The sequence below is a fragment of the Tyto alba genome, unplaced genomic scaffold, assembly GCF_018691265.1.
Source record: "Tyto alba isolate M040663 unplaced genomic scaffold, T.alba_DEE_v4.0 Super-Scaffold_13, whole genome shotgun sequence".
Lineage (NCBI taxonomy): Eukaryota > Metazoa > Chordata > Aves > Strigiformes > Tytonidae > Tyto > Tyto alba.
Genome location: NW_024881275.1, coordinates 39,394,276 through 39,421,835, shown reverse-complemented (window position 1 = coordinate 39,421,835; position 27,560 = coordinate 39,394,276). Strand labels below are relative to the sequence as shown.

Here is a 27,560-nt window from a genome sequence, read left to right as displayed (position 1 = left end):
AAGCTGGCTGATTGATGAAATCAATCTCTGCTCTGCTAAAATTCCCTTAAAATACCTCACTGTGTTTAAGAAAAACACTTCTGTTTTTAAGAGATTACACATTTCCTTTCTCAAATTTGACAAAAGCTCTTGTAACCACTGCTACAGACCTTGATATAGCAAAAATACAGCTTTTTTTAAAAAACTACAAGTAAATAATGATGACCTAATGACAAATTTCTAGATATGCAATCTACTATACATCAACACCTGAAAACTCACCTCATATTACAAGTGTCTGTAAGTATACAATACCTGCATCACGAACACAGACAAAGAAGATTAACCCAATGAACGTCAACAGCAAAAACTCCTCCATTTTGCACTCACAAGCTTTTAATATCAGTGATTGACTGGACACCTCTCAACCCTCAGACAGGCAGCAATGGAATGTATTTTATTAGCTCTAATGACCAAAACAATCTAATACGTGGAACAAATCACTATCAGTTTTTAAACCTAAAGAGAGGTAAAAGAATGACAAACAGTTACTTGAAGCTAATGTAGACTCAACAAAAAGTAAGAAATCCCTATAAATAATTGTAGACAAATTTGCATTATTCCAGCACATTAGTGACTGATACTGCTGTTTAAACTGCTCAGAGAACAACTCTGAAAGAACAGGAGAAAGAATCACCCTTTGGCGTGGCATAAAATTGTGGCAATAATCAGAAATATTATGCTTCAGTAAAATCTGTGAACATTCAGTTGTCCACAAAATATTGTAGCGCAGCTCCGCAAAAACCTTGCAACTTGCAGGCTTATTTATGTATCAGGGATAGAAGTCACTAAAGTGAAAGCAATACAAAACCCCCCACTTTTATACTTAGTTTTGCACTGGATACAACCAGCAAATTAATACAGTTATCTGAACTTTAGGAACTTGCATAGCATGCAGCCTCTGTCACACCTGCATGTACGTGATACAGAGTGACCTGCACAGTAACACTGGAAGTGCAAACATACAAAACTGTCCTCTCTTCCCTCTCTGATACCAAATAAGCTAACCAGCAGCCAACTATCTTTTCCATTTGTAGAATTTAAAAAGATGGACAAAAGAGGACAAAGATGACAACTAACTTTGCTTTCATCAGAAGAAAGGTGTACTTTTATTATGCTTTATCTATTTTTCATCCTTTGTTTTTCATATAAAAGGCAGCAAGAAGTTCCATTAGTGGGCATATCATTCAGACCAGTACTATTGCGCAGGAATTAGCTCACCTCTTTGCAGAGGTTTTTAAAGTTCTTGATCTTCCCTTGATGAACAGACAGGTACACCTGCACGAGATGATCATCTTGGCTGGTCCAGCTCAACAGTTCAAAGATCAGGGCTTCTCCTACTGTTTGGAAGCCTCCAATCAAAGCCTTCTTCATTATGCTTAGCTATGTGCTGCTCTGTATGCTCCTGGAGGTTTTCAGAAAAAGAAAATAAAAAAGTCCTGGAAAGGCCTATAACCCACTACTAAAGGAATCTTACACCAGTGGTTATGGAATTTACATTCAAAGAAAAATAATCTTTAAATGCTAAACCTTAAGTCATATGGGCTGGCAGTGGTAACACTACATGCTCCCTAAACCAGACAAGCTATCAATACATCAGCTGATGGTTACCATTAACTATAGGCATCGCATTTTGCCTGGAAGGGGAAAGAGCTAGTCATCAACATGCAGATAAAAAAAAAGGCACTGACAAAACCAAAGTGACAAAATAAAGAAAAATAAAATTCCTAAAGTAAAAAAGGTTTGAAATTTAGTTTCACACGAAACATAATTAGTTTTCTGAAATTCTCTACAGGTTCCAGGGGAAAGGACGGCTATAGGCCTACTTTAGAATACATAAATAAACAACTCAGAAAACAAGAGAAAGTTAAGTTCTCCAAAGATTTACCCCAGAAAACCTTGCAGGTTCAGTCTATTCTTAGTGCTTATCAACAGTGAAGCTAGGTTTTAAGCGTTTGTCTAAAACTGATTTAAATGTAAGAGTTTCTTACTTGATCTGCCTCCCACCTTAGCAATGTCACAACCAGATTCAGTAATAGTTGGCTAAGGGACTCAGTGACATTTTGCCATATACTTGTCCTTTGAAAAATTCCTTGTTTCCCACTAGTCCAAAATATACATACCAAAAATTGAACACAAGAGTCAAAATAATTGGATCTGAAATTCAGCATTAACACATACATACTGGCTATTCTACTAAATAGGAATCAAGCTAAAGAAGGAATAAGAGAACTGAGTAGTGCCAAATGAGCTTGAAACAGCTTCATTAAAATAACATAAAAAAGTCAACATTAATTAACGTTGAACTTAAAATTTTATGTACAGATTTTTAAATAAAAAAAAAGTTTCTAGTCTATTTCCTTTCCAACAGCTGAGAACAAGTGAAACATTTATCTACACACAAACCTTTCAGTCATTCTTTGGCACATCAGAACTAATTTTGACAGAAATAAAAAATGCCCATTACCACACTATTATGCATACCTTTACTAAAAGACATGCATAGAGCGTTTTTCAAGGGCTGTTTTAGGGCTCTGGTCTACTCTGACCTCAAGCAGCATGGGTAAGTAGAATCTCTTTTGTTTATTATGGAATAACTTGCCTACGCCAACAGAAGGCATAGTTCAATTTCAGTGTTCTTCTGTCCTTCTACTATGAAATCATAAACAGCTATGCAAGTTTAGCCAAATAGCTTTAAAAAGACGTAAATTTTATCACTTGGTAATATTAAGGTATTATTTCACTTATTTTCACCACATTCTTACAATTCCTCCTGTGACTTCACAAAATATAACAGGACTCTGAAACACAATGACTTTTTAAAACATCCACATAATTCCTCTTACAGGCAATGCAACACTACTTGCTGACTAAACCTTGCATATGGTCCAACTTATTAATTGACCATTTAATAAATGTACAGCCCTTGATGCTTGAAGAAATCTTACAAGATAATGCTTTTATTAAAAATTTGAAGAACAGATCTAGTTGGGACAACCTTCCCTGCATCCCGTTATCCAAAGGTAAATTTTAACTTGCTCCTAATTGTTCGGTCCACTGGAAATTACCTTGCATTTAATCACAGGGCAAGAACATGCACAGACCTCAGGTGTCACAGGTCAGTGTAACTGTCTGAAGATGAACACTTCTGTATCATGTCAAACATGAAGCAGCCTAGTTTCTCCTCATTGATAGGTGGCTATCCTCCTCTTCCCCTGAATCAAAACCAAAATGTGAACACAAATAACCACTGCTCAGGATACAACCGCAGAACCTTATTACTGTACAAGCAATATGCTTGCTACCACTCTATGGTAAATGAAAGTGAACTTAAAGTTTTATAATGCAAGTGCTTTGTCCTTACTTATCCTATTACAAATAGAGTTGACCCAAATATTTACTATTATTTTAAGTAAGTTTACTCACTTTGGTTTGGTAACAGTTACAAAAACAGGTCTCGAAACTAGAGAGGGAAACATCTATTTGAAGACAATATTTCTCTGTTCTCTGCTTAAGTGTCATAGGGGATACTTAGGTCATCAATATATGTTTGAAGACTAGGTTTAATTGCTACTGTGTTAGTCTGAGAAACATTGTTCTGAAGTCGAAAGGATCACCCAAACCTTCTGGAAGAGCAAGCTCAGGGCAAACATACATATTCCAGATGTCAGAAGGTAATCCAGTGGTAAATTACTGCAAACCAAGTCTTATATTAATAAATCCTGGCAAACCAAGTGAAGTTACTGGTTAAAATAGGGCCTCCTCTAGTCACAACAGATGATTAGTTTTGTAATAACTGCGATGAAAGAGTAAACATTTTGCAACCTGAAGCATGATCACACTGATGGAGACCCTAAACCCATACTCAAAGCATAGAAAAATTTCTCCCTGTACACCTGATTTTAAGAAAAACTTATATACATGATTAGATAATTTAGATCGGTAATAATTTTCATCCTATTTTTGCAATGATCAAGAAAAAAACAAAGAGAAAAATCACTAAAGGAGTTATCTCTTGCCTTTAATCTACATCTTGAAAAAGCTGAGCAACCAGTAATGAACTGAACTTCTCTTACCTATTTTCCTCACCTTCAGCCATTTTAACTTAGATTAAAGCAGTTCTCACACAAATGCATTCAAGTAACTGTTTACATGGGGAAACATAAATCCCTTAAGTGAAAGCACTTGCTGTTAAGAATGGCAAGTTTCCTGACACAGCTACTAAACAATAATACAATCTTCATTTTACCAGACCAACTGCAGAATATTCACTCATTGTCCACAATGTTAGTAAGAATTTCAGCCTAAACTTATTATCAGCTTTAAAAGGTGAATAGGTGCAATAGATGTCAAATTGTTATACGCAGTAACAGCAAGGCACTGGAAACAAAATTCAGCACTGTATTAGCATCTCTTGCTACAGTTAACTACACTGTTTTTGATAAGTTGGGAGGATCAGTGAAAGAACATTACTTTAAAACAAAAAATTGTTACTTATGAAAGAGTAGTATAGCTATAAAGATATCTCAGATTTGTAATATTAATAATTTAAATACTCCAGTCAACACTGGATTCATCAGGAAGAACGACAACTTACAAAACTGCTGATCATACATTTTTTTTTAAATATTAGAACCACAAGCACTGTGACATTATATGGTATTTTCTTTTCCTACATACATGTCTTTCAGATTTTTGGCAAAAACACACCACATTCTGCATAAATCAGGGGGTAGTGGCTGGGGAGGGGCAGGACAACAGGGAGAGAAAAATCAGGCTGTGAAACCAGTGGCTTTCCCTAAAAGCAGTGGAGACATCAGAACAGACCAATCCTCATACTGCTGGTACTTTTTAAAACATTGGAGAAAACCACATATGGTACTAGTTGTGAAATCGGTATGGTATCTACATACTCATAAAACTAATTAGAAGATCTTGAAGTACTTAAAAGGTTAAGATTTGTTTCAAGTTATTCCGCAAAGTTATATACTGGACTGTGAAAAAATATACTTTAACAGAACACTTGCATGAGTTTGAGTATATGACAATTTTTGCTCAGAAACAGCTGCCTTAAACACTGAATTCCTCTTGTTCTGCAGTCGCAGAAAGGTGACAAAATGATGGCAAGAAGGAAGTCAAGACTTTAGGATTGAGGAACACCTTGGAATCACGTATTCCCTACTATATACCTTGCTTGTCCCACAACATACATGCAATTTTTCTTAGACTTTGATGCTAAGCTCTGATCAAAAACCCTGCTGTGAAATGACTTCACTATGCACGCAGCAGAAATGGAAATCAAATGAGGAAGTAAATTAATCGAGATGGGACTCAGTAAGAACTTTCAGCAGTAGCAACAGGCAGGGGCAGACTTTTCTCTTTCTAACTTAGTGATCTAATTTTCTCTCCATAAAGCTTTACATCTGACCTGAACTATATTCACTAATAAACATTTAATTGTACTTCCTGAGATTGTGTACCACTCTAGGTATTGGTAATAAATCCCCCTCCAAAAACCCCCATGCCTCTTTCCTTTTGGAACTACATATACTTATTTGCAGAAAAGACTAAATTGTCCTGTGGTCTTTGAAACAAGGTTGAGTCCACTCAACTGAGTAGCAGAAAAGGAGAGAAATACAGATTGAAAAAGGGAAAAAAGGGAGGTATCTTCCAATGAAAACTGGATCTCAGAAGGCAGGATATCCTCCGCTATAAAACCAGGTGAGGCTTTCTAGAAGTCTGTCCTGCAGATAAACAGAGCACACACAAGAACAGAAAATGAGAATGTTTCTTCACGGTGAAGTGTGATCCTCCACGCCTTTTTCCTCCTTCAATCAGTTTTATACATAAGGAGTAAAAACAAAACAAAAAACCCAGCAAACGAATCCATATAAATCCTGTTCTTCAAGCGTCTAGCCCAAAACTATCTGTAATGAAGAAATACTTCCTTCAACCCTGGTTCCCCACCAAGGTAACAGCAAAATATTACCATTCGAAAACGGACTTTTCCTCCATTATTAATACAGCCACATGTCCCTAGTGATATGAAATAACACAAATTTGTTTCCGTCTCTCTCCATACAAGCCACAGGTATACAAACAGGTATAACTGAGGGTAGGAGTGAATCTACTGCCCAACTTGAACAGTTCGGAGAGCACATGAACCACAAGACAGTCTGCTTATCTTGTCTTATAGCTGTTACCTAACAAAGTATGCTTTCACTGACAAAAATCAAGGTGCAGAGGACAGGAGAGATGTAATTCACCTGAGGCATACTCCTGCAGTCTAGGGACTAAAAGAGATTTCTATCTTTATTCAGTCCTAGAGAAGCCTTTTCCTCCTCCCTTCAGCAGTAGAGAGGGATGACCCTGATGACAGCCACTGTGAATGCTCCCTCCCCTCCATCAACATGATATCAACCATATGAGTATCCAACAATCTGTGGTTTCCAAGTATATCAAACACCCGCATACTCCTTAACCGTAAAAGCACTTAGGAGTTAGATCTCTGTGAGGTCACATGAAAAGTAGAATTCACTGTTAAGCTATTTTTTGAATATACCCTTGTCACAGCATGGGTTTTGGCCAATCAGATCTCACAAAACTGCAGTTCCACTGATGGCAAAACCACCATTGATGTATTTGTGTGTCATCTTTCACCACTAAGACAAAGAACTTCTGAAGGGGAGTAATGAAGAAAAAAAGTCATTATATCCATTTAATAAAGCTGTCTGAAACTGACAGATTTTGAGAAGGAAGTAGTAAATTAATCTAATTTATTTGCTCCCATTTTGATTTCACTTTGGTGTTCAGATCATTGCCTACAACACAGTTATGAAACAGGACAAGCAAGCAAATACACAGTCATACAGACACAGCCAACTGTTTTCCATGTATGAATATGCAAGTTACATGACCTACATCCTCCCAACATTATTTACATTTACCTTTATCATTCCAAGAAAATAAAAAGAGTCTAATCTGCAAACATTTTTACAGTTCAAGTTGAAGACCAGGGAGAAGTTACAGACATGCAGAACACAATACTTGTCAGTATATGATAGGTACTTAACCTTTGCATACTAGAAGCCCAAGCACTGTACTGAATATTTTAGCCAACATTGTTTGTCAAGGCATTTGGAAAAGGTTACGAAGAAAATGTAACAGAAATGTCACCACAGAACTATTCTAGAACATGCCTTCTTCGATGCTATTCAGCTCACAACACTTACATTAAATCTAGAAAGCTGGAAATTTCCATATTGGAAAATCTCAAGAGCAAACAAGATTATGGACTTAGGCTACCTTTGTTCTTCATACCACAAGACGACTGCAAAGGGAACATAAATACTAAATTAGGAAACTGAGTTTTGGCACAGAAATGATTACTTGATTTTAATAAATACCAAACCAGAAGTCTCACTTCTAATGAATCTTTCAGTTCATACCCACTTAAAGCAAGAGATTACGATGTACCAAAGTTAATTTTTACATTTAAGTTGTATTAATATAGGTTTACCAGAAAAAAAAAAAGAAGTCTATATGGGTGAAATTTTACAGATTTCAGCATGATGGCATAGACCAGCTAAAACAGCTTACTGGGCTTTAGAACAAGTCAAAGCGTATTACTGGAAAAAAGAGAGTCAAGCTTATTATTCTTCATTTTATATACAACTGGCCACAAGTGGGTAGAATAGTATCACTCCAGGAGGAAACATCACTGGTGGACATTAAATTGCCAGGTAATGTTACACTTTACAACCTAATTAGCATAGTAATCTTAAAACAGATTAAACCTACAAACATTCCCTGTATTCATTAATTGCTCTGCTCTAACAGGAATCTAGGAGAGAAAAAGCAACACAATGAATATGAAAAAAAAAAGCCTCCAAGATACACATTCAGAGGGAACCGTCATCTTAATAGCTACTCCCAACGTTATATAGTTTACTTTGCCAAGATTGGGATCTCAGGATTCAAGACTAGCTCTGAACCATGAGGAAAACAAAGGATGAAAGACCCACCAGTGAGCTTAAAGAAAACAATGCATTTTATTGGAGCACTTTAATTCTAAAGCACTTCCAAACTTGCAGATAAAAGCAGTCTCAGACTTCACCAGACAGGCTCCCCAACTCTCTGACACTGAAAAAAAAAACTCTGGAAACCAGCATTAAGAATAGTTAGGTTACCACAAAACACCCATCCCTCAAGACAGACAGCTGTAATGACTGAACTCACCACCCTTCAGCAGAGGTAGCTGGCACTGTTAGAAGGGGACTGCCAGCTACAGCACAGTCGGAGAATGAAACCTGTGGGCAGCTAGGCCAGACAGAAGTGGTGAAGTGAAAATGAAGAGAGGACTTTAAAGACAGCAAGCAAGTGGATTCAACAGTTGGTCACCATGACAAACATGTTCTCCCTATGCAAGGCCACTGTAAGTCCACAATGTGAGAACAAGTCGAAAACTAACGGGAAACACATCAACAAGAGAGTAACTAAATCGATACAATTCCATTTTGTTCAAACTACCATATGGAACACAAGGTCTAAAGTTCAGCTGCCATTCTGTTTAAGTTAAGTATCTACTTAATCACTGAAATCCACAGTACTCTTGAAATTATTCTCACCAGTACTTGTAGGTACAGACATCCAATACCGTATTGGAACATTCAGCAATAACACTTAGAAAAAACCCAAAAAACAAACCAACTAAGCAAACAAAAAACCCCAAAGAGCTAACTAGCTCTTATGGTTTAAAAGCTTTATAGTCTTATCAAAAGGACTAAAAAAAACCTACTTGTAAGCGCTTACAGTATACTGTCAGTAACTCTTATTCTACAAGCAGATCTGAAAAAAAAAAAAATCATCAGAAGATATTTCAACATCTCAACCACCTTGCGATAACTGAAAAATTTAGAATATGATTAGGTAATAGTTACGGCTAGTAGTCACCACAGGTAATGACAACAATCTTACTATATTTCAGCATTTTGTGATTTCAATAAAATATCCAAGTAAGTCAAAGAAGACCTCATATAGCACAGATTTACAGCAGCTTCACAACATACATTACAGAAAAGAAATAGAAAAAGGTAACGTGGATTTGTAGAAACATTCTCCACAACCTGATAGCCAAATTAACCCACCTTCTGAATTCCCCATGCCATCAGCAAATTCACATTTTACACCATAATGGAAAGTTAACTGCAACTACCACATGGTGAAAGCAGTACGTTTGAATTAAACTATTTTAACATTCTTTGAAATGGATCAGTGATGAGGCCCCTTTGTCTCTAGAATTAGCTGTTGGTAGATAAATACAAGCCAGTTAACTACACTGTTTCAAGGAACTCAATACCTGTCCATGTCATAGAGACATGGATGGGCGCAGTCTGCACGTTATACAAAGAAGGTAATATTCCCCATTCTTTTAAGTCATGTGGTATGCTGACATCTAGGTAGTACCTGTACACATCTTGATACACAGAAAGAACTAATCAGGAAAATCGGTCTCAAGAAACACCAGCATTCACCTTCCAATCAGAAAACCACTGAACTCTAAAGAGTAGTAAGAGAAGAAAAATGACAAAAATGAAACAAAAAATTCTCTCACACCTGGTATAAGAAACAAGCTATCTAACCATGCAACAGGAAGTAACTTTCCACAATAGTGATTCTGCCTCTTGGTTCCGCTTCAGTGAACAGCTTTAGAAAGACAGTTTTTAAACCACTTGGTTGAAATCGGTTTTAGGCATCTACAAAACCATATTCTCATGCCATAACATCAATAAGTCAAGTTTGATCTTTCTAATACCTAGGTAAAGAAAGGAAAGGAGGCAAGAAAAAACAAAATGTAAGCATGGAGGAAAAAAAACAAACAAACAAAAAAAACCCACAACAAAAAAACCCCAAACAACCCAAATAAAATAAATGGCCATTTTTTTTTTCTTCAGAAAGACAGAATCTTACGGAAAATCCTTCGTTTGTCAAACATTAGCCAAATTATACATTACATTAAAAAAACTCTTTAAAACAGCTATTGCATCAGCTAGATGTTTACAGATCTGAATATGTCAAAGAGTGCAGCTTGGCAACAAATACAGGGCAAGAAGTTGATCAAAGAGTAATACTCAGACCAAGAAAATATACAAAAACTATTGAAGAATATGAACTAAAAGTGCTTATTACCTTTACAACTTTATAGGTTAATCGGCAATTTCATAAATATTTAGAACTACACTGACTCATGATTTACTTGATCGAAGATTCACTGGAAAGTGTTTCTTGTTAAAAAGAAATCAGTCAATTTCTAACATATTCCGGCAAGCTAATCACCAAGACCACATTTCTTGCCATCTTTTTTCCTCAGATTCACTTCCCAACATGAAAAAGTAAAGAATTTTGGAAAAGAAGATTTTATTAGTACTGAGTTTTTAATTTGGTTAAACAAAGCCCAGAATTACCCACAACGACAAAAACAAGTTTCTTCATTTAGTGATACCAAAGACAGATTTGGCAAGTTCTTCAATGAGATTAGCTCCCCATGGGATACGAAGACCCACAATATTGATTTTTTGACTAAATCAGTAAAAGAAAAGTCTTCTAGGTGTCGCAGAAAATAAACAATTGCAAGGTCTAACAAAGATGAAATAGACAAAAAAGTTCACAAAGCTAGTGAATTTTACAGAATAAAATCCAGTTCTAGCAACAAAACTAGAGTGTACCAGAGTCAAACATGGCTATTTTTAAGTGATACATTATTTAAACAGATGTGTTGCAGATGGCCTATTTTTATTTTGTTTAGTTTGCTCTTCAGCCTAAGAAACAGCTTAAGTATCCAAAGGCCTATTTTGACGGAGGAGCTGCATACCTCAGTACATTTCACATTTAATAAGAGAGCAATAATTTCAAAATTTGGAGGCTATATTAATGAATGACTAATTAGCTACAACTTGTAAACTATTCTTGTGGCTTTACCAATAGTGCCTTCAGGCTGTTAAAAAAAAAAAAAGTAACTGCTGCAGGAATCTCCTGATATATCAAGTTACAGACTTACGCTTGGACTTTTCCATCCAGTAGTAGTACAGTTGGCTTAGGATCCATGTCGATATACATTCCAAAATGATCCTGTAACTTGGGTGACTCCACTCAAGTTTTACGCTGTTGTAAACTCATTATTATAAATTATTTTCTCCTCACCTCTGGTTAATCAGTGCTTGTTAATAGGGATTGAAAAAGTAGCAGAAAAACTCTATTAATATATGATGCTTAATTCCAGCATTGAAGCACAGTATTTATTTCTATCTCAGTAAAAGCTGTATGATTATGCCATGCCAGTGCTTCCCCACTAGAAGCTTCCAAAGCAGACAAAGACGACAGAGCTAGGACATTTGTTACTTTAGGGCAGTGCACAGATATTAAGAGAATCCATGGCTATCCATGTATGTATGTATGATTGAATGAAATGTCTTTAAACAGAATCTTTGAAAAATGAAACATTTACTAATAATTACAGTAACATGCCTAGAAAGCAATATAAAGCATTATGTCTTTGCACCTTCAGCATTCACTCTTAAGTTACAACCCAGATATCAATCTGTTCCATGGTAGATCACTTCAGATATGCCCAACAAACTAAGTTCAAGCATGATTTTGGTTTTACGTCATAAGCAAAAAAATAAGCCATATTCATCAAAGCCAGAAGGGGGTGCTCTGAATAACGGAGGTGGGGGGTACTGAACTGAACATTTGCCTTCTGTTAGGAGAGGTCAGAAGAATGCTGTCTTATTTTAGTTTGGGAGCTCACTTAAGTTCGGTGCCATGCTTTTTACAAATAAAGGAATCCGAAAAGCAGGAGTGCTCATTTTAGCAAAAATGAAATGCTTCGGTTTGTGCTACTGTCATCACAAGGGCAAATTAATCTGTGATAGAAAACTAGCAACACAAAGATCTGGCAAGTGTTAATTTTAGTTTTGTAAACCATGACTTCCAAGCTGTTTAAGATACTGACAAGGAGATACATAGAATGCAAAGAAATCCAAAAAGCCTGTGCTACGGTTTATTTACACAATGCCTATTCTGACATAAGTAGTTCAGGCCTTTTTAACGTGACTGTGCTGAGTTGATACCTTATACTGAACTATGTCCTGAAATTAAAGAAACGGCCCTGAATGATCATTCTGCAAGTGTAATACAGTATTTAATCTCTGCCAGCACACTGGTGCATCAACATCCCCCCCCCAAAAAAGAGAAAAAGATACGTACATTCCAATCAAGCCTCTCTCAGCGGGGCTCACCCAGTTCCCCTCCTCGTTCCCTCCCTTCCTCCCTCAGCCCAGGCCTTGCTAGGTTCCCAAATCCCATTTGATTTTAGGTTTCATTTTGTTGTAAACAGCAAAACGAAAGGAGAAAGCTTCCAAAGCGAGGATCCTTACCCTTGAAATCCCGCCATGCGCGCAATAAGGAGGGTGAATATTTTTTCCTCTTTTTTTTTTTTTTGGATGGGAGATGAGGGGGGAGGGGGAAGAAACAAAAGCCTACGCGGAGAGGAGGCTAAGCGGCGGAGACAGAGGGAGAAGGCGGAGACCCTGGTGGAGGAGCAGGGCGAGCGTCAGCCATGTTGTGTGTGTGTTGGTCCAGTATTTACAAACCTGCAGCTGCAGCAGCGCTTGGAGTCTGGGAGAGAGGGGCACGAAGGGAGGGAGAGAGAAAGGCGAGGAGGGAGGAGAGGCCGGCAGAGAGAGAGGGAAGGGAGGGACGGGAGGGAGGGAATGAGGGAAGAAGGGAGGGAGTCAAGGAGGGAGGGAGGTAAGCGGCGGCAGCAGACAAAGGATCCCAGCGCAGCGCAGCGCGCACTCACACCCCCGCGCGCGCGCGCGCGCCCGGGGCGCCTCACGCCGCGGCAGCGCTGCCCGCAGCCCCCGCCGCTGCCCCAGCCCGGGCGGCGGCTCCCCCTCCGCCCGCCGCGGCCCCGCCGCCGCCGCCGCACTCGCGCCCCCTTCGTCCCGCTCTCCCGCGGCCGGGGAGGGGGCGGGGAGCCGGGGCACGCTTCCCCCCCCGCCTCCCCCGCCGTGCGCTATCGAGGGGGGAGGCTTATCTGCCGGCAGCCCCTCGGCGGGCCCCAGCCCACATACAATAGCTCCGCAGAGGAGATCGGGGAGGGGTTTGGGGGGTTGGGGGGGGCGGACGCCTCCCCTCCGGCAGGGGACGGAGGGTGGCTGTCGAGCGGGGCCCGTGCCAGGGGAGGGCGGCAGCCCCCCCCCCCGCCCGCCCGGAGCCCGGAAGGGTGGGAGTTGCCAGGCAGCCGGGCAGAGACGGCAACATGAGCTCGGGGCCCCCGCGGCTTCCGGGCAGGCCACTGAGGCGGGCGGCGGGGGCGGGACAAGAGGGGTGCCGGGCCACGGCGGCGGAGGGGGCGCGGGGCCGGGGCACGGGCACCGCGGGTGGGTACATCATGTCAGCCCCGCGGGAGGGGGAGGCTGGGCAGGGCCGAGCGCTCTGGCTCCGGCTCCCCCCACAGCGACTCCCTCCGGCTCTGCCCGGTACTGGGCCGGGCCAGGCCAAGGGCGGCGCGACGGGCTGCGCTCCCCCCCCAACCCCCCCCCTCCCTTCGCCTCGCATCCCCTCCCCCGCCTTCCCCACTCGCTCACCTGCCGGCGGGACGGGCGCCCGGGGGTGCCAGGCGGGCGGCCCGGGGGTGCCACCGCAGCAGCCGCAGCCCTCCGCCTTGCCAGGCCGCTCAGCTCCTCCGCGGCGGCAGCGAGAACGGCCGCTCCCCTTGTCTCGTTTGCCCCCCTCCGCCGCCGCTGCTGCTGCTGCCTCCTGCTCGCCTCTGCCACATTTGGATCCCCCTCTCCCTACGCGAGCTCCGCCGCCAGGATAGAAGCCTCCTCACCTTCCTGCCAAAAAGTGAGCCGCCCGCATCGAGCCGTTCAAAACACAGGGCCGGGCCCCGCCCTCCCCCTGCCTGCCCCCGCCCTGCCCCTTCCGCCGGCGCGCAGGCGCACTGCGCCGCCCGAACTGCGACAGGAGCGGAGGAAGGGCTGCTCCGCCCCTCTCGCCGTCGCCGATCCCACTGCGCCTGCGCGGCCGCCGCGCCGCGCCCCACCGCTCCGCCCTGCTCGCTGCCGCTCTCCGCCCCGCCCCTCACCGTCGCGGCGGGCCTGCGGGCCGCTCCCGGGGCCTTCTGGTGGGCGGCGGACCGGCCGCCGGGCCGCCTCGCCCCGAAACGCGGCCTGACCGGCCCTGCGGCGGTGGGCGGCCCCCTGCCCTGCCCTGCCCGGCGCTCCCAGGGCCGCCTCTCGGGCGGGCCGCGGCGGCCGTGCCGCTCGCCAGCAGCGGCTCCTGCCCGGGCCCGGCGCGGGGCCGCAGCCTACCTGGCGCCCAGGGCCGCGGCGGGCAGCCGGAGGGGTTTTCATGGGGACCGGCCCTTCGCCCCGCGCGTTTCTGCGGTGCCACTGCTCGTCTTCCAACCCTTGAGTAATGTTCGGGTGATTTGGGAAAGTGGTTGGTCGTCGTGTTCTTACAAAGAGGCCCGAGAGTGTGCAGGTACCTGAAAGCTGACGCATTTCACCTGACTAGGCAAAGTGCGTGTAGGGGCTGTCACGTTGGTTCAGCGTAGTCTGATCTCTGAAAGAAACGGAAAAGCGCATTTTGCACTAAATAATTTTCTCGTTGCGAGAGGCAACATTCTTGGGATGGAGATGGAGTAGTCCCTAAAGGATTCCCATAAAAATGTGTCCTTGACATCTGTGGAACAGGGAAACAAGGGGTGGGGTAACCCTTCAAAATCCCAGTTGAACAAAAGCACTGATTACTGATTCTTCACACAGGCTTGGTGGACTGTCCTGTGTGCTCCCGCTTCTGGCTTGAATTGGCTGACAGGCAATACCCAAGAGGGCATTTGGTGGAAAACCTGCAAGTAGTCAAGACTTGTTCAACAACTGCCAGACCACAGAGAAGTGTCATCTTCTGAACCATCACTGTTAAATCCCAGGATATCTAGAAGACAAGCAGCAACCTTAACTGTCATGAAGAGCATTTTCTAGTTAATGAAATATGCACAATCTAGACAAGGAGGAAATTCAGTAAGCCATACCAGAAATTTTCAGAGAAAACTCTGTGTAAGCCCTTAACCGTAGGGAAGAAAAAAGTTAAATAATCTCTAAGCATTCCGATGAACGTGTGATACAGTGTCAGCAAATCCAACAGTTTGGTGCATCATTCATAGATTTTCAAGAACAGTTCATAGCTTCAGACTGACAACAAAAGGGAAACGTTAGTAAGATTATGTTCTCCACAAATCAGATGGGTACTTTTTTTCTAAGTAGGGTTTGGCAAATGTATCATTACACAACAGGACTTTTTCAGTTACAACAATGTAAGACAAACTTCCATTCATTAGGGGAGCCATAAAGTATTGCTATGGGTAGAGCTTTTCCATGTGGCTAAGATCCCTATGTTCCCTTGGAGTCCAATAAATTAAATTCATTTGGGGAGAGGATGATTTTGCTCATAGGGTGGATACACATTTGGGATTTCTTAGTTTGACAGTGGCAAGTACACAGGGTAAGATCCAAATTCCCTATTCACGCTCGGGGATCATGTTATGCATAAATTCAAAGAAAATAAAATACAGGAACATGAATGTACAGGCATACCTATTTTGTTTATAATTGTTATTGGCAAAACAGAAGAACAAAGAATTTTATCCTTAGCCAGTCTTACATAAATCCACAACTTTCATCACAGCAGGACTGTATCCGCAGTAATTCCCCTGACAAAGGGGTCCCCCAGATTCCGGGAGATTATCTGTTTACAATTTAAAGAAATTTACAAGGATAGGAAGACTAACTAAAAAGAGATGTTTCTGAGAGCATTAGGAAAAGAGAGGGAAAGCATGAAATAGGGGATAAAAATTGGTAAAGATGAGGGTATAGCTTAATAATGCTATATTGTCCAAGCAGGGTTGTAAAATCCATAACCACACCTGTATATCACTGGAGTATTATAAGATAGCTGTTAAGATAAGCAACCATTGGTTGAATTTTCCTGAAATTAAAAGAATCATAGAATGGTTTGGTTTGGAAGGGACCTTTAAAGGTCATTTAGTCCAACCCTACTGCAATAAGCAGGGACATCTTCCACTACATCAGTTGCTCAGAGCCCTGTCCAGTCTGGCCTTGAATGTTTCTGGAAATGAGGCATCTACCACTGTAAAGGACTGTGTCTAGAAGATGTTTATACCAATGAATGTCTGCCTCAACATTGCTGGACTGTGTCAAAACCCCCAACGGATGTCTGCCTCAGCATTGTTGGAGCACCCTACCTCCTACTAAGTTTCTGATGCTTTAGCAAACATAGTTACAGAAACTGCTACACCCCCATAAGCCCAGACATCCATGTAACACTACAAAGAACAATACATCCTTGAAGGTGAAGGAAGCAGGGCAACCTTGGAGATAAGACAGAGAGACCCTGAGCTTGCATCAATCCTGTTAGACCAGTTTGAACCACTTAAGGATGCAAATCCAATTAAAGTCAAACATTCAATCAGGAGGAAGATGCAGAGCCTTCATCAGTTGACCACCGAAGGACACCCTACCACCACGACCACCACCACATTTGATAGAGCATGTAAATGATTTACTGGAAATCCCCAAACCTTTCCTGGAAAACCTATGCATATGGATAACCTCACCCTTGCACATGCGCCCAGACCCAGGGATGGAAAAAAGACCCTGAAACCCCCCCCCCCGCCCCCCCCATAGAGACAGTATTGGGCATGTGCACCATCACTGAGTGGTGAGTGAGGGCGAACAAGACAGTTTTTAGGATATGCCAATCAATTCTCAGGAGGAGCGACAACACCTCAATATAAGAGCCATGACAACCAGTATCAAATGGAATTCCCTACCTGAAGTCCATTAGGACTGATGGGACTCTGGAGCTCCGTGGTGGTAGGTATTGCATCTTTCCTTTTTTTAACTCTTCTCTCTCTCTCTCACACATCTACGCAAATATTGATGTAACTAATAAACTTCTTTATGGCATTTGACCTCGTTTGGCCTTAATCTCACCCTGGGAATAACAACGAATCTCCCCTGACTGGACTTTTCCAGGTCAGGACAACCACCTCTCTGGGCAACCTGTTCCAGTGTTTTATCACCCTCATTGTAAAAAATATCTTCCTTACATTTAGTCTGAATCAACACACTTTTAGTTTAAAACCATTACTCCTTCTCCTGTTGCTGCAGACCCTACTAAAAAGTTTGTGACCATCTTTCCTGTAGGCCCCCTTTAAGTACTCAAAGGCTGTTCTACATCTCCCCCAGAGCCTTCTCTTCTCCAGGCTGCAGAACCCCAACTCTCTCAGCCTGTCCTCGTAAGGGAGGTGCTCCAGCCCCTTGATAATTGTGAGTTCCCCTGGACCCGCTCGAGCAGGTCCACATCCTTCTTATGTTGGGGGTCCCAGAGCTGGACACAGAAAAATTGGTATAATTTGCAGTGTGTCAGACTGAATCAGTGCTTTGCAAAAGGATGCCAAATTGTGGTCCAGAAAAGGAAAATCGATCATTTGTACTGTGTTAGGTGCAAGCCTGGTTGCAGCTGTAGAAGCTAGAGATCAACAGCTCGTGGCAGAATTACAAATTATACAGTCTCTACAAGATTTGGTGCAGTCCTTAAAAGGATGAGTAAAGATTTTAAAGGAACAATTGGCAGGGGAAAGAACTCAGGTAAACTACTTGCACTCTGTTTTGATAGAACAACTCCTTACAGGTGAGGAGAGTGTTAGACCTCCGGAGAAAAAGATTGAATACCCCAATCAGTATTGAGAGGAGGTGAAACTAAGATTGCACAAAGTGGATGTTACACCAGTTTTTTGAGACCCTTGGTCAAAACTGAATTTAAATATGAGGATGATGGGGACAAATTTCCCCAAGTTACTACTGAAGAAATTACATATTCGGCTACTGAACTAGCTAAACTGAAAAAATATTTTGGCTGTTTACCTGAGGAGTCAGAGACAGAATATGTTTGGAGAGTGTCATTGTCTGGAGGGGACCAGATACAGTTAAATGAAAAAGCAGCTGAGAGCTATTGGGGGACAGAAGTGTTTCTAACCACCGGAAACTGTAGTGCACCTTGGTCCCTAACCCAGATGGCAGACTATTGGGTTGGGGGTCTTAATCCCTTGGAAAGGGGAGATCCTCTTGCAATCGTAGGAACGATTAATTAATTAGTAGAAAGTGTGTAAATTGCAGCATGTCTGCAAATTATGTACAACCAAGAACTTGAACCTAGACACAAATCCCCAGTGATGATGCCGGTTGATCCAGAACGAATGACTCCTCTTATAAGGGGACTCCCTGATTCTCTGAAACCTATTGGCATTCAATTGCAAGGAAAAATACAGCAATGTCCCGGGGGGAAAGGGCTATTGCTGCATTAGAAGAAATCATGACCTCTAATCGTTGACCTCAGGAAAAAAAAAAAGTATGGACTTGGGGAGAAGTCGCTCAAGAATTAATTAATTATCGGCGAAAATATGGCCCTGTGGCCACTCTGCTCACCAAACCAGATTTGAAAGTTTTAAGACGCACAGAATTGAAATTTCCCCCAAGCAAAAATAAAGAGACATTCCCTGTAACATCATCTGGTGGCAAAGAAAACAAACACAATAGCCTGTGGACCATGGGATGGTGGAAAGGCATTCCCCAAGAACTTATGAATGGGTTGCCAACAGATAAATTGGAAAAATTAGTACTAGGATGGCCTAAAAATCCACAAGTCAAGGTCGAGAATCCTACCCCTAGTGCTCCTTTGTTGGATCTAACCACCTCCCCCAAGGTGCCGGGAAACTAATCCCTTTGCCCACTTGTAGTGAGTGGGGAGGCCAAGGGTGAATGCACATTAGAAGGCTCACTGAAAACCACCGAGGTGATTTATTGATTACTTGTTTTGTAGAACCTAAGTTAGTACCAATAACATTTCTGGTAGAGACTGGAGCTCAAATTTCAGCCCTTAGAATGGAAGATGCTATACAAAGCGGCATCACTTTGTCTAAACAACAGATGTTGCAGATGCTTTTGGTAATGTCTGAGCACAAACAGTGGCTATTCCTGGTTTAAGGTTACCTGGGGAGTATGCAGCCACTTTAGCAACAACAGTTGTGGGATCGTTTCCACTTAACCTTTTAGGACTTGGATGTTCTGAGGAGAAAAATATGGACGGATAGTAAGGGGAGAAATTGGACATTTGACGTCCTATCAATTGACATATGGCTATTACATACCGCCCTCTCACTTCCTCCTTCACGATTAATGAATGTCAAACCTTGCCTGTTGCCTATAGGTGCATGGGAGGGAATTACCCCAGTATTGGAGGAATTGAAGGAACAGGGAATTGTAGTGCCGACCCATTCCCCTTTCAGTTCTCCCATGTGGCCTGTTCAAAAGGAAAATGGAGATTGACTGTAGACTATTGGAAACTTAATGCTAATTCAGGCACACAAACAGCCACTGTACCAAACATTGCTGAGCTCATAGCATCCATCCAGGAACAAGCCCACCCTATTATGGCAACTACTGATGTCAAAGATGTTTTTTATGGTCCCCCTGCAACCCTAGGACCAGGAATGCTTTGCATTCACTCAGGAGGGACAACAGTTCACTTTTACCCACTCTCCTCAAGGATACAAGCATTGCCCTACCCTAGCTCACCACGCTCTAGCGCGAGAATTGGAATTGATTCCTTTGGAGGAAGGAGTAAAAGTTTACCAGTATATTGATGATGTGCTTATAGAAGGAAATCAGGTAGACAGGGTTTGAGCAATGCAAGACAAAATCACTTCACAGTTAGAAGGCTTAGGACTGAAAATTCCACTTGAAAGAATTCAGACACCAGCAAATGAAGTAAAATTCTTAGGGATATGGTGGAAAGGAGGGATGACATGTATTCCTCAAGATATCCTTTCTACATTGGACCAGATAAAAATGCCTGAAACAAAGAAAGAGCTACAACATGCACTAGGATTGCTTGTGTTTTGGAGAAAACATATTCCCGATTTTTCCATCAATGCAAGGCCTTTGTATGACCTGTTGTGAAATGGAGTGTTGTGGGGTTGGACCCCACTCCATAACGAAATCCTGCAATTACTAGTGTTTGAAGCTAATAACTATCAAGCTCTGGGTCCGGTCCATCCTTCTGACCCAATCCAAATTGAATGGGGATTTGCCCAATCAGGTTTATTGATACATCTTTGGCAAAAAGGGCCCGAATGACCCACTTGACCTATAGGGTTTTATTCTCAAAGCTCTAAGGATGCCGAGAAATGGTATTCTACCTGGGAAAAAGGTTTGCTCGTGGTTAGCCTAGCCTTGCAAGAAGATGAACACACCATACATAAACAGCCAATTGTGCTTAGGGGTCCCTTTAAAGTAATAAAACCCATATTGGCTGGGACACCACCCCCTGACAGGGTGGCACAAAGAGCTTCAGTAAGAAAATGGTATGCTCAGATAGAACATTACTGTAATATCTTTAAAGTTTCAGAGGGTGCAGCCAAAACCCTTACTATTCAGGAAAGAGCTGCTTTAGAAGCTGAAAATAGTACAACTTCCCCTGTGGTGCAAGTTGCCCCCCTGTTTTCAGAACAACTACAGAATGTTTGATTTATGGATGCCTCTGCTAAAAGAGAGGGCAAAACATGGAAATATCAAGCTGCTGCCTTGCAAATAAAGACCAAACAAAAAATCATCACTGAAGGGGAGGGTAGTGCTCAAGTAGGAGAACTGGTAACAGTATGGAGTGTGTTTCAACATGAGGCACAATCTACTTCTCCTGTCTACATCTATACTGACTCTCGCTATCTTTAAGAGATCTACTGAATGGCTTCGATTTTGGGAACTGAATGGGTGGGAAGTCATCCAACTACCTGTATGGTAAAAAAAAAAAAAAATGGCAAGATATTATAACTATTGCAAAACAAGGAAATTTTGGAGTGGCATGGGTTGCCTTGCACCAAAATGATCAAACCCCAACCAGCTGATGGAACAACAAGGCAGATGAGTTAGCTAGATGTGCTCCCCTACGAAGTGATTTTAGATCAGAAGACTGGGAAAGGTTATTAGAATGGTTACACCTTAAAAGGGGGCATACCGGAGCTAAGGATCTCTATCAAGAGGCCCAAACTAGAGGCTGGCCGCACCTGCATCTCTGCTTGTGAATAATGTTGCATTCGTTTAGAGAGACAACCATTGGTAGAGGCACCCCTACATTTAAGTCAAGGGAAGGGACTTTGGGAAGCTTGGCAGGTAGATTATATTGGTCCATTCTGGAGATCGGAGGGTAAACATTATGCCTTGGTAGGAGTAGAGATAATATCAGGCCTGGTTCAAGCCGAAGCATTTGGATGAGCTACAGGAGAAAACACAGTGAAAACCTTGAAAATGTGGTTCAGTTTTCTCCCTAAACCACAGTCAGTTCAGTCAGATAGTGGTTCCCACTTTACAGCCAAAGTAGTTCAGGACTGGGTGGCGGGAGAAGGAATTGTATGGGTTTTTCACACACCCTGCTATCCCCAAGCAAATAGGATAGTGGAAAGAACAAATGGACGTCTCAAGTGTTTTCTCAAACCCTACGAATCAGGGTAGTTAGAAAGATTATGGGATGCCGTTGCTCATATCAGTAACCGATGGGAAGTAAATGGATGCCCTAAAATCACAGCATTCTGCCCAAAGGCTCAAAGCCTGATCCCAAGTCTCAATGGCCCTGACCATCGCCAGAATCCCCCTCATTCTCCTGGCCAACCAGTGTTGGTGAAATTACCCACTATTGGGACTATACCACTGGTACTTGAAATTCCCATGAACAAGTATGCTTAGAAAGTGAAAGATGCCCATGGGAAGGAACACAAAATCAATACTAGGTGAATTGTTCCATTTTTTTAATAACCACCTACTTCCGATTCCTTAAAACGAACTGAGTTGTTTTTTGTTGGGTTTTTTTTTTTTTCAGATAAAATTTTTGATGCCTGCCTGAAGAAATACACGAAGCTATTAATTGTCTGCATAGCTCTTGTGGTAATTGCTTTGTTAATATTTATAGGATGTTTAGCATATCATTGCAAACATTGTTTTGGTTGGCCATTATTGCTGCCTTTAATATTAAAAGAAACTCCTGTGCCCCCCTTCTCAAACTGGGGTGGTGAAACAGATTTATAACTTTAGGCTAGCAGGTGGCCAATGCTTTTAACTTGACAATTTGTTGGGTATATGGGAGTCCTTTAGGATTTAAAGACTGGACGTGGACGTCAAAACCAATATCCCCAAAATGGCTCGTAATTAATTTAAGTGATATAATGGTTGGTAATGAGTCACTATATTGGAACAAGGAAACAAAACCATGGAAAATCCAGGTTCCAGAAAAGGGAGAATATGGTCTTAATCGGAATGACAGCTATGGAGTTTTTGTTGGTCATAGTGTGTGTAATTGGACATTTAAGTATGGAAATCATTGTATTATCCCTGGGTGTTGACCCATTAATTGTTCAACTTATAATCACTCTTTTCCTGTCAAAGATGACATGTTATGGTATATGGTGATCAACACCACTGACGAAAATCTCATCCCTCGACAGTTATGTTGGGCATGGGTCGATGAAGCCGGACATAAAAAACAATTTGATAGCTTTTGGTCTAACCCTTTGACTTGTGACATAAGTGGCATAACCAACCAAATAGTAACCATTAGGTGTAACTACAGCAATCAGGTAGGAGCATGGAAATGTGATCTTTAGATTAACGGAGTAAAATCAAATAATAGAATTAAGCACCCTTTGGGTTTAAAAAACACCACTTATTTTGAAACTCCTTGTAATTCCGATTTAAGACGCAGAGGGAAAGGACCATTTGTAAATGGAACCTGTGCTTTAAAAGGTCATTATTGGATTTGTGGCCATCATGCATATCGAAAATTACCAAATAATTGGAGCAGAACATGTTATGTAGGCTACATATGCCCCTTCTTTTTATTACCAGACCAAAATGGAAATGGCTTAGGAATTAAGGTATATGATGACATTAATCGGTATCGATGGTCCATTGATAGTTCTGGGTCAGGTGGAAGTAGCCAATCCTGGGGTAGAGATGAGTGGACCCCCCAGTGTATCATACAAAATTATGGACCTGCATCTTGGAATCCTAATGAACCCATTAACAGTGCTCGAGAACCTATGTATAATCTAAATAGTATCATTCATCTACAAACTATCTTGGAAATTATTACTAATCAAACAGCTAAAGCCCTTCACCTATTGGCAGACCAAGCAACTCAAATACGAAATGCAATTTATCAACATCAGATGGTTCTCAACTGCCTGCTAGATGAAGAAGGAGGTGTTTGTGGTAAATTAAATGTTTCCAATTGTTGTTTAAAAATTGATGACAATGGTGAGGTAGTTAAACAAATCACATCTGGAATACAGAAGTTAGCCCATGTCCCCATTCAAATGTGGGAAGGTTGGAACATTGACATGTTTTCCTGGCTTCCCGGGGGCCCATGGGTAAAACGAATCCTGTTTTTTTTGATATGTGGATTAGCCACATTGTTGTTTTTGCCATGCGCAATTCCATATTTTATACAATTATTTCAACATGTTATAATTAACATACAACAAATTTGAGCTGTGCGCTGAACTGCACAGTCAACAATATGGACTATATAGTTAACGTAGTCTTGAAATAAGTTTAATGGACTATTAGACACACAGCAAACAACAATTAATAGTTTATTAACAACTAATTAACTGTATAACAACCTGGCAAAGTCCCACGTGACACAATAAGAGAGAAAAAGAAAGAAATTAAGATAGCCCCACCTGTGAGTTCAGCACAATCCTTTGGTTATTGTCGGGGTGGTGAAGGACCTCCAGTTTTCCATATTTCCTTGTTGGTGTCATCTTCATGTAGTTTGTGTCCTGATTCTTCTGTCCACCATACCACTTTGTCTGGTTCTTGCTCATGGGGGTGATAGAGATGGAAAGATAGAGTCCAAGAAAAAATCATGTGCCATGTGTAACTCTGCCAACAATCAACTTTTTCCTTCTTGAACTATAGATCAATTTCCTGTACCTTAGTTTGAACTTGAGGGTGTCTTCACGGTCTTGGAGGATTGGAAGGAGGAGGTGGTTTTCTTCTGCACCAACCATGAAAAACACATTGACATATTGAAATAACGATGAGCATCATGAGTAGCACAATGAACAATCCAAACAGCAAAGCAGCGCACAATGGATCATCTGTTACTCCCATTCTTCTGAAGCTGCAGTTTGTGGTGAGATGGGTGAGTCAGTTTGTGGCCCTTGTGGTCAAGGCCCAGGCTAAAGGCTCAACCAAGGTTAGGGTCCGCATGCGCAATGAGGGGAGATTTTCTTCCACCCAAAATGCATGCGTAGCCTGGATTTGGACCCAGCCTTGTAGTTCTGTTTTGCCATCCAGGTATAGCAGAACTTTTGAGACCCCCCAACAACACATGCGCTTTGTTAAAGGGGCGTGGAAGTCCATTAGTCCATTTTCCTGCTGCGTATGCTGACCCCGACTTCCAACTCAATCCCAACAGACCAGGCCAGCTGACCGCTTGCCTTGCGTAGGCCAAAACCGCTCTGTTTTGTATTTCCCAAACTGTGAAAACAGTGGAATACATATGATGGTACCAATCTATTATGCAGCTTTATCTTTGTTACTTATTGCTTTATTTGCTCTTGTGATATGTACTTTTTATCCTTGTGAATGTTTGTCTTGTAAATGCTCATGTAAACCATAATTGTCTTGTCAGCTAACCCCTCAAGTACAAGAAACAGCAGTATAACATTTTGGTTTTTTGCAATTGGTTAAAATATAATTGTTAGCTAATGTTCGTTCAATGATAATAGTTATTGTTAGTTATTGTTGGTTATTGAAAATATTATTGTTTATTGAAAATGGTTGATTGAATGCTTAAATTGTAGCTGTTAGATATTGTTAGCTACTGTAAACATGCTATTTCCTTTCCTTCTTCCTTTCTCTATCTTGTCTTCTATGTCGCCACGGAGCATCATCCATAAGACAGCGGTCTTGAGCCATGGGATGGTGTAAAGGACTGTGTTGAGACTGTGATTGCCTCAACGCGTGTCTGTCACAACATTACTGGAACCTCTTGTCTCAACGGATGTCTGTCTCAACATTGCTAGAACTTCATACCTCAGCATCTCTCCAACCACAAAACCACACGTTTCCTGATTATGGAACAGAACTTTCCCCTTACCCTTGCACATGCGCCCAGACCCGGGGACAAGAAAAAAAACCCTGAACACCCCCATAGTGACGGTATTGGGCATGCGCATCACCACCGAGTAGTAGGTGAGGTTAAACAAAACCGGTGACCAGCATCAAATGGAATTCCCCACCTGATGTGAAGTCGCTTTGGACTGATGGGACGCCGCAGCTCCGTGGTGGTAGCTATTGCACCCTTACTTTCCTTTTTTTTCCCTTTTCTCTCCCTCTCTTTCTTGCATCTCCATGAATGTTTATGTAACTATTAAACTTCTTTTATTTATGGCATCTGACCTCATTTGTGTCTTAATGTCACTCTGGGAATAACAGTGGATCTCCCCAGACTGGACCTTTCCGGGTCGGGACACACATGGACTGAACTTTTGCTTTTTGACTTTGAAAAGTCTGAATGCATATGCAATAACGGTTAGTTTCCCTGTTTATATTTGAGAAAGGGTGACTCCCATACTTTCAGCGGAACCAGTTAACTGATGGCAAAAGGCAGGAGAAAAGACTGGGTGGGCTAATGCAGTGGCCCTGTGTAAATCTTTTAAGTTAGGAGTGCTTCACTCTGTTCCTTTCCCCAAATCCATTTACATTTTTTCTGGAGTAGCTGTGTCATGGTTTAACCCCAGGCAGCAGCTAAGCATGAAGCAGCTGCTTGCTCACTCCTTCCACCTCCCAGTGGGATGGGCAGGAGAACTGAAAAAAAGTAAAACTCATGGGTTGAGATAAGAACATTTTAATAACTAAAATAGAATAACATTATTAATAATAAAACCTAGCAATAATAATTTTAATGAAAAGGGATATAACAAAAAGATAAATAAAACCCAAGACAAGACAACTGATGCTAACCAACTTCCTCGGCCACCTCCCTCCAGTTTCTATACCGAGCATGATGTCCTATGGTATGGAATATCCCCTTGTCTAGTCCAGGTCAGCTGCCCTGGCCATCCTCACTCCCAACTTCTTGTGTACTTCTTTGCTGGCAGAGCATGGGAAACTGGAAAGTCCTGAGCTCAGGATAAGCGCTACTCAGCAACAACTAGAACATCAGCATGTTATTAACATTATTCTCATACTGAATTCCAAACACAGCTACTGGGAAGAAAAGGGCAAGCCAATATGGAGGCCTGTAGGGTTTTTTGCAAAAGATTTGATAAAGACTTGGGGAAAATGAATTAAACCTAAAAATTACCATAATGAATAAGCATTGGTTGAGGCTAGAATTTTACAGTGGTTCCAATCTGAACATGCAGGCATTGACCCATTTTGATCCAAGGACATCCCTAAATATCTAGCTTAGTTTTGAACTAACTGAGCCTTTTACCTCCTGGGTTTAAGTCTTGTTTCAATTAGGAGAGCAATACTTCTTCCATAAGTTCTTTGTTTCCTCTCCTTGGTCAGTGAGTGTGTTAAAATGTTACCCACTTACCATTGCCCTCTCTGTCAGTGACCAGCTGGAGCTCTGCCTGTGGATGGATGAGGAGCCAACCAAGAATTTATGGGTCAGGATTAAGGGGAGGGCAGGAACAGGAGACATTATAGTCAGGGTCCGCTACAGGACTCTCAGCCAGGAAGACCGAGCAGATGAGGCCCTCTATAGACACGTAGGAGGAGCCTAACATTACAAAGTCCTGCACAGGGGTCAGAGCAATCCCATGCATAGATACAGGCTGGGCAGAGAATGGATTGAGAGCATCCCTGTGGAGAAGGATTTGGGAGTATTAGTGGGTGGAAAAATTACTATGAGCCAACAATGTGCACTTGCAGCCCAGAAAGCCAACTGTATCCTGGGCTGCAACAAGAAAGGTGTGGCCAGCAGGTCGAGGGAGGGGATTCTTCCCTCTGCTCTGCTCTGGTAAGACCCCCCTGCAGTGCTGTGTCCAGCTCTGGGGTCCTCGAGATAAGAAGGATATCAGCCTGCATAAGTGACTCCAGAGGAGGCCACGAAGATGATCAGGGAGGCTGGGGCACTTCCCCTATGAGGACAGGCTGAGAGAGTTGGGGTTTTTCAGCCTGTAGAAGAGAAGTCTTCAGGGAGACCTTATAGAGGCCCTTCGGTACTACAAGAGGGCCTACAGGAAAGCTGGGGAGGGACTCTTTATCAGGGAGGGTAGTGATAGGATGAGGCGTAATGGTTTTAAACTGAAAGAAGGTAGATTTAGATGATATACAAGGAAGAAATTCTTTACTGTGAGGGTGGTG

At 42.1% G+C, this 27,560-nt stretch overlaps 1 protein-coding gene and 2 long non-coding RNA genes across 5 annotated transcripts in view; 2 read left to right on the top strand and 1 right to left on the bottom strand.

Annotated features, from left to right (window-relative positions):
- The window catches only part of SPIN1 (spindlin 1), a 57,904-nt gene extending 43,909 nt beyond the window's left edge, over positions 1-13,995 (bottom strand). Inside the window, exon 1 of one of the 3 annotated variants that reach the window (XM_033005073.2) lies at positions 13,689-13,995. The gene's annotated coding sequence lies outside the window, so the exon portion shown is untranslated. Of the gene's footprint in view, positions 1-12,473; positions 12,771-13,688 lie in introns of those variants that run through there. The other 2 variants (XM_042787666.1, XM_033005074.2) reach the window with 2 other exon arrangements.
- Positions 13,996-14,170: 175 nt separating this feature from the next.
- LOC116964709 lies at positions 14,171-15,685 on the top strand. The gene is made up of 2 exons (XR_004408904.2): positions 14,171-14,586; positions 14,871-15,685. It is a non-coding gene; the product is annotated as an uncharacterized LOC116964709 (long non-coding RNA).
- Positions 15,686-16,162: 477 nt separating this feature from the next.
- LOC116964711 lies at positions 16,163-24,903 on the top strand. The gene is made up of 3 exons (XR_004408905.2): positions 16,163-16,997; positions 22,057-22,121; positions 24,156-24,903. It is a non-coding gene; the product is annotated as an uncharacterized LOC116964711 (long non-coding RNA).
- Positions 24,904-27,560: the final 2,657 nt, after the last annotated feature.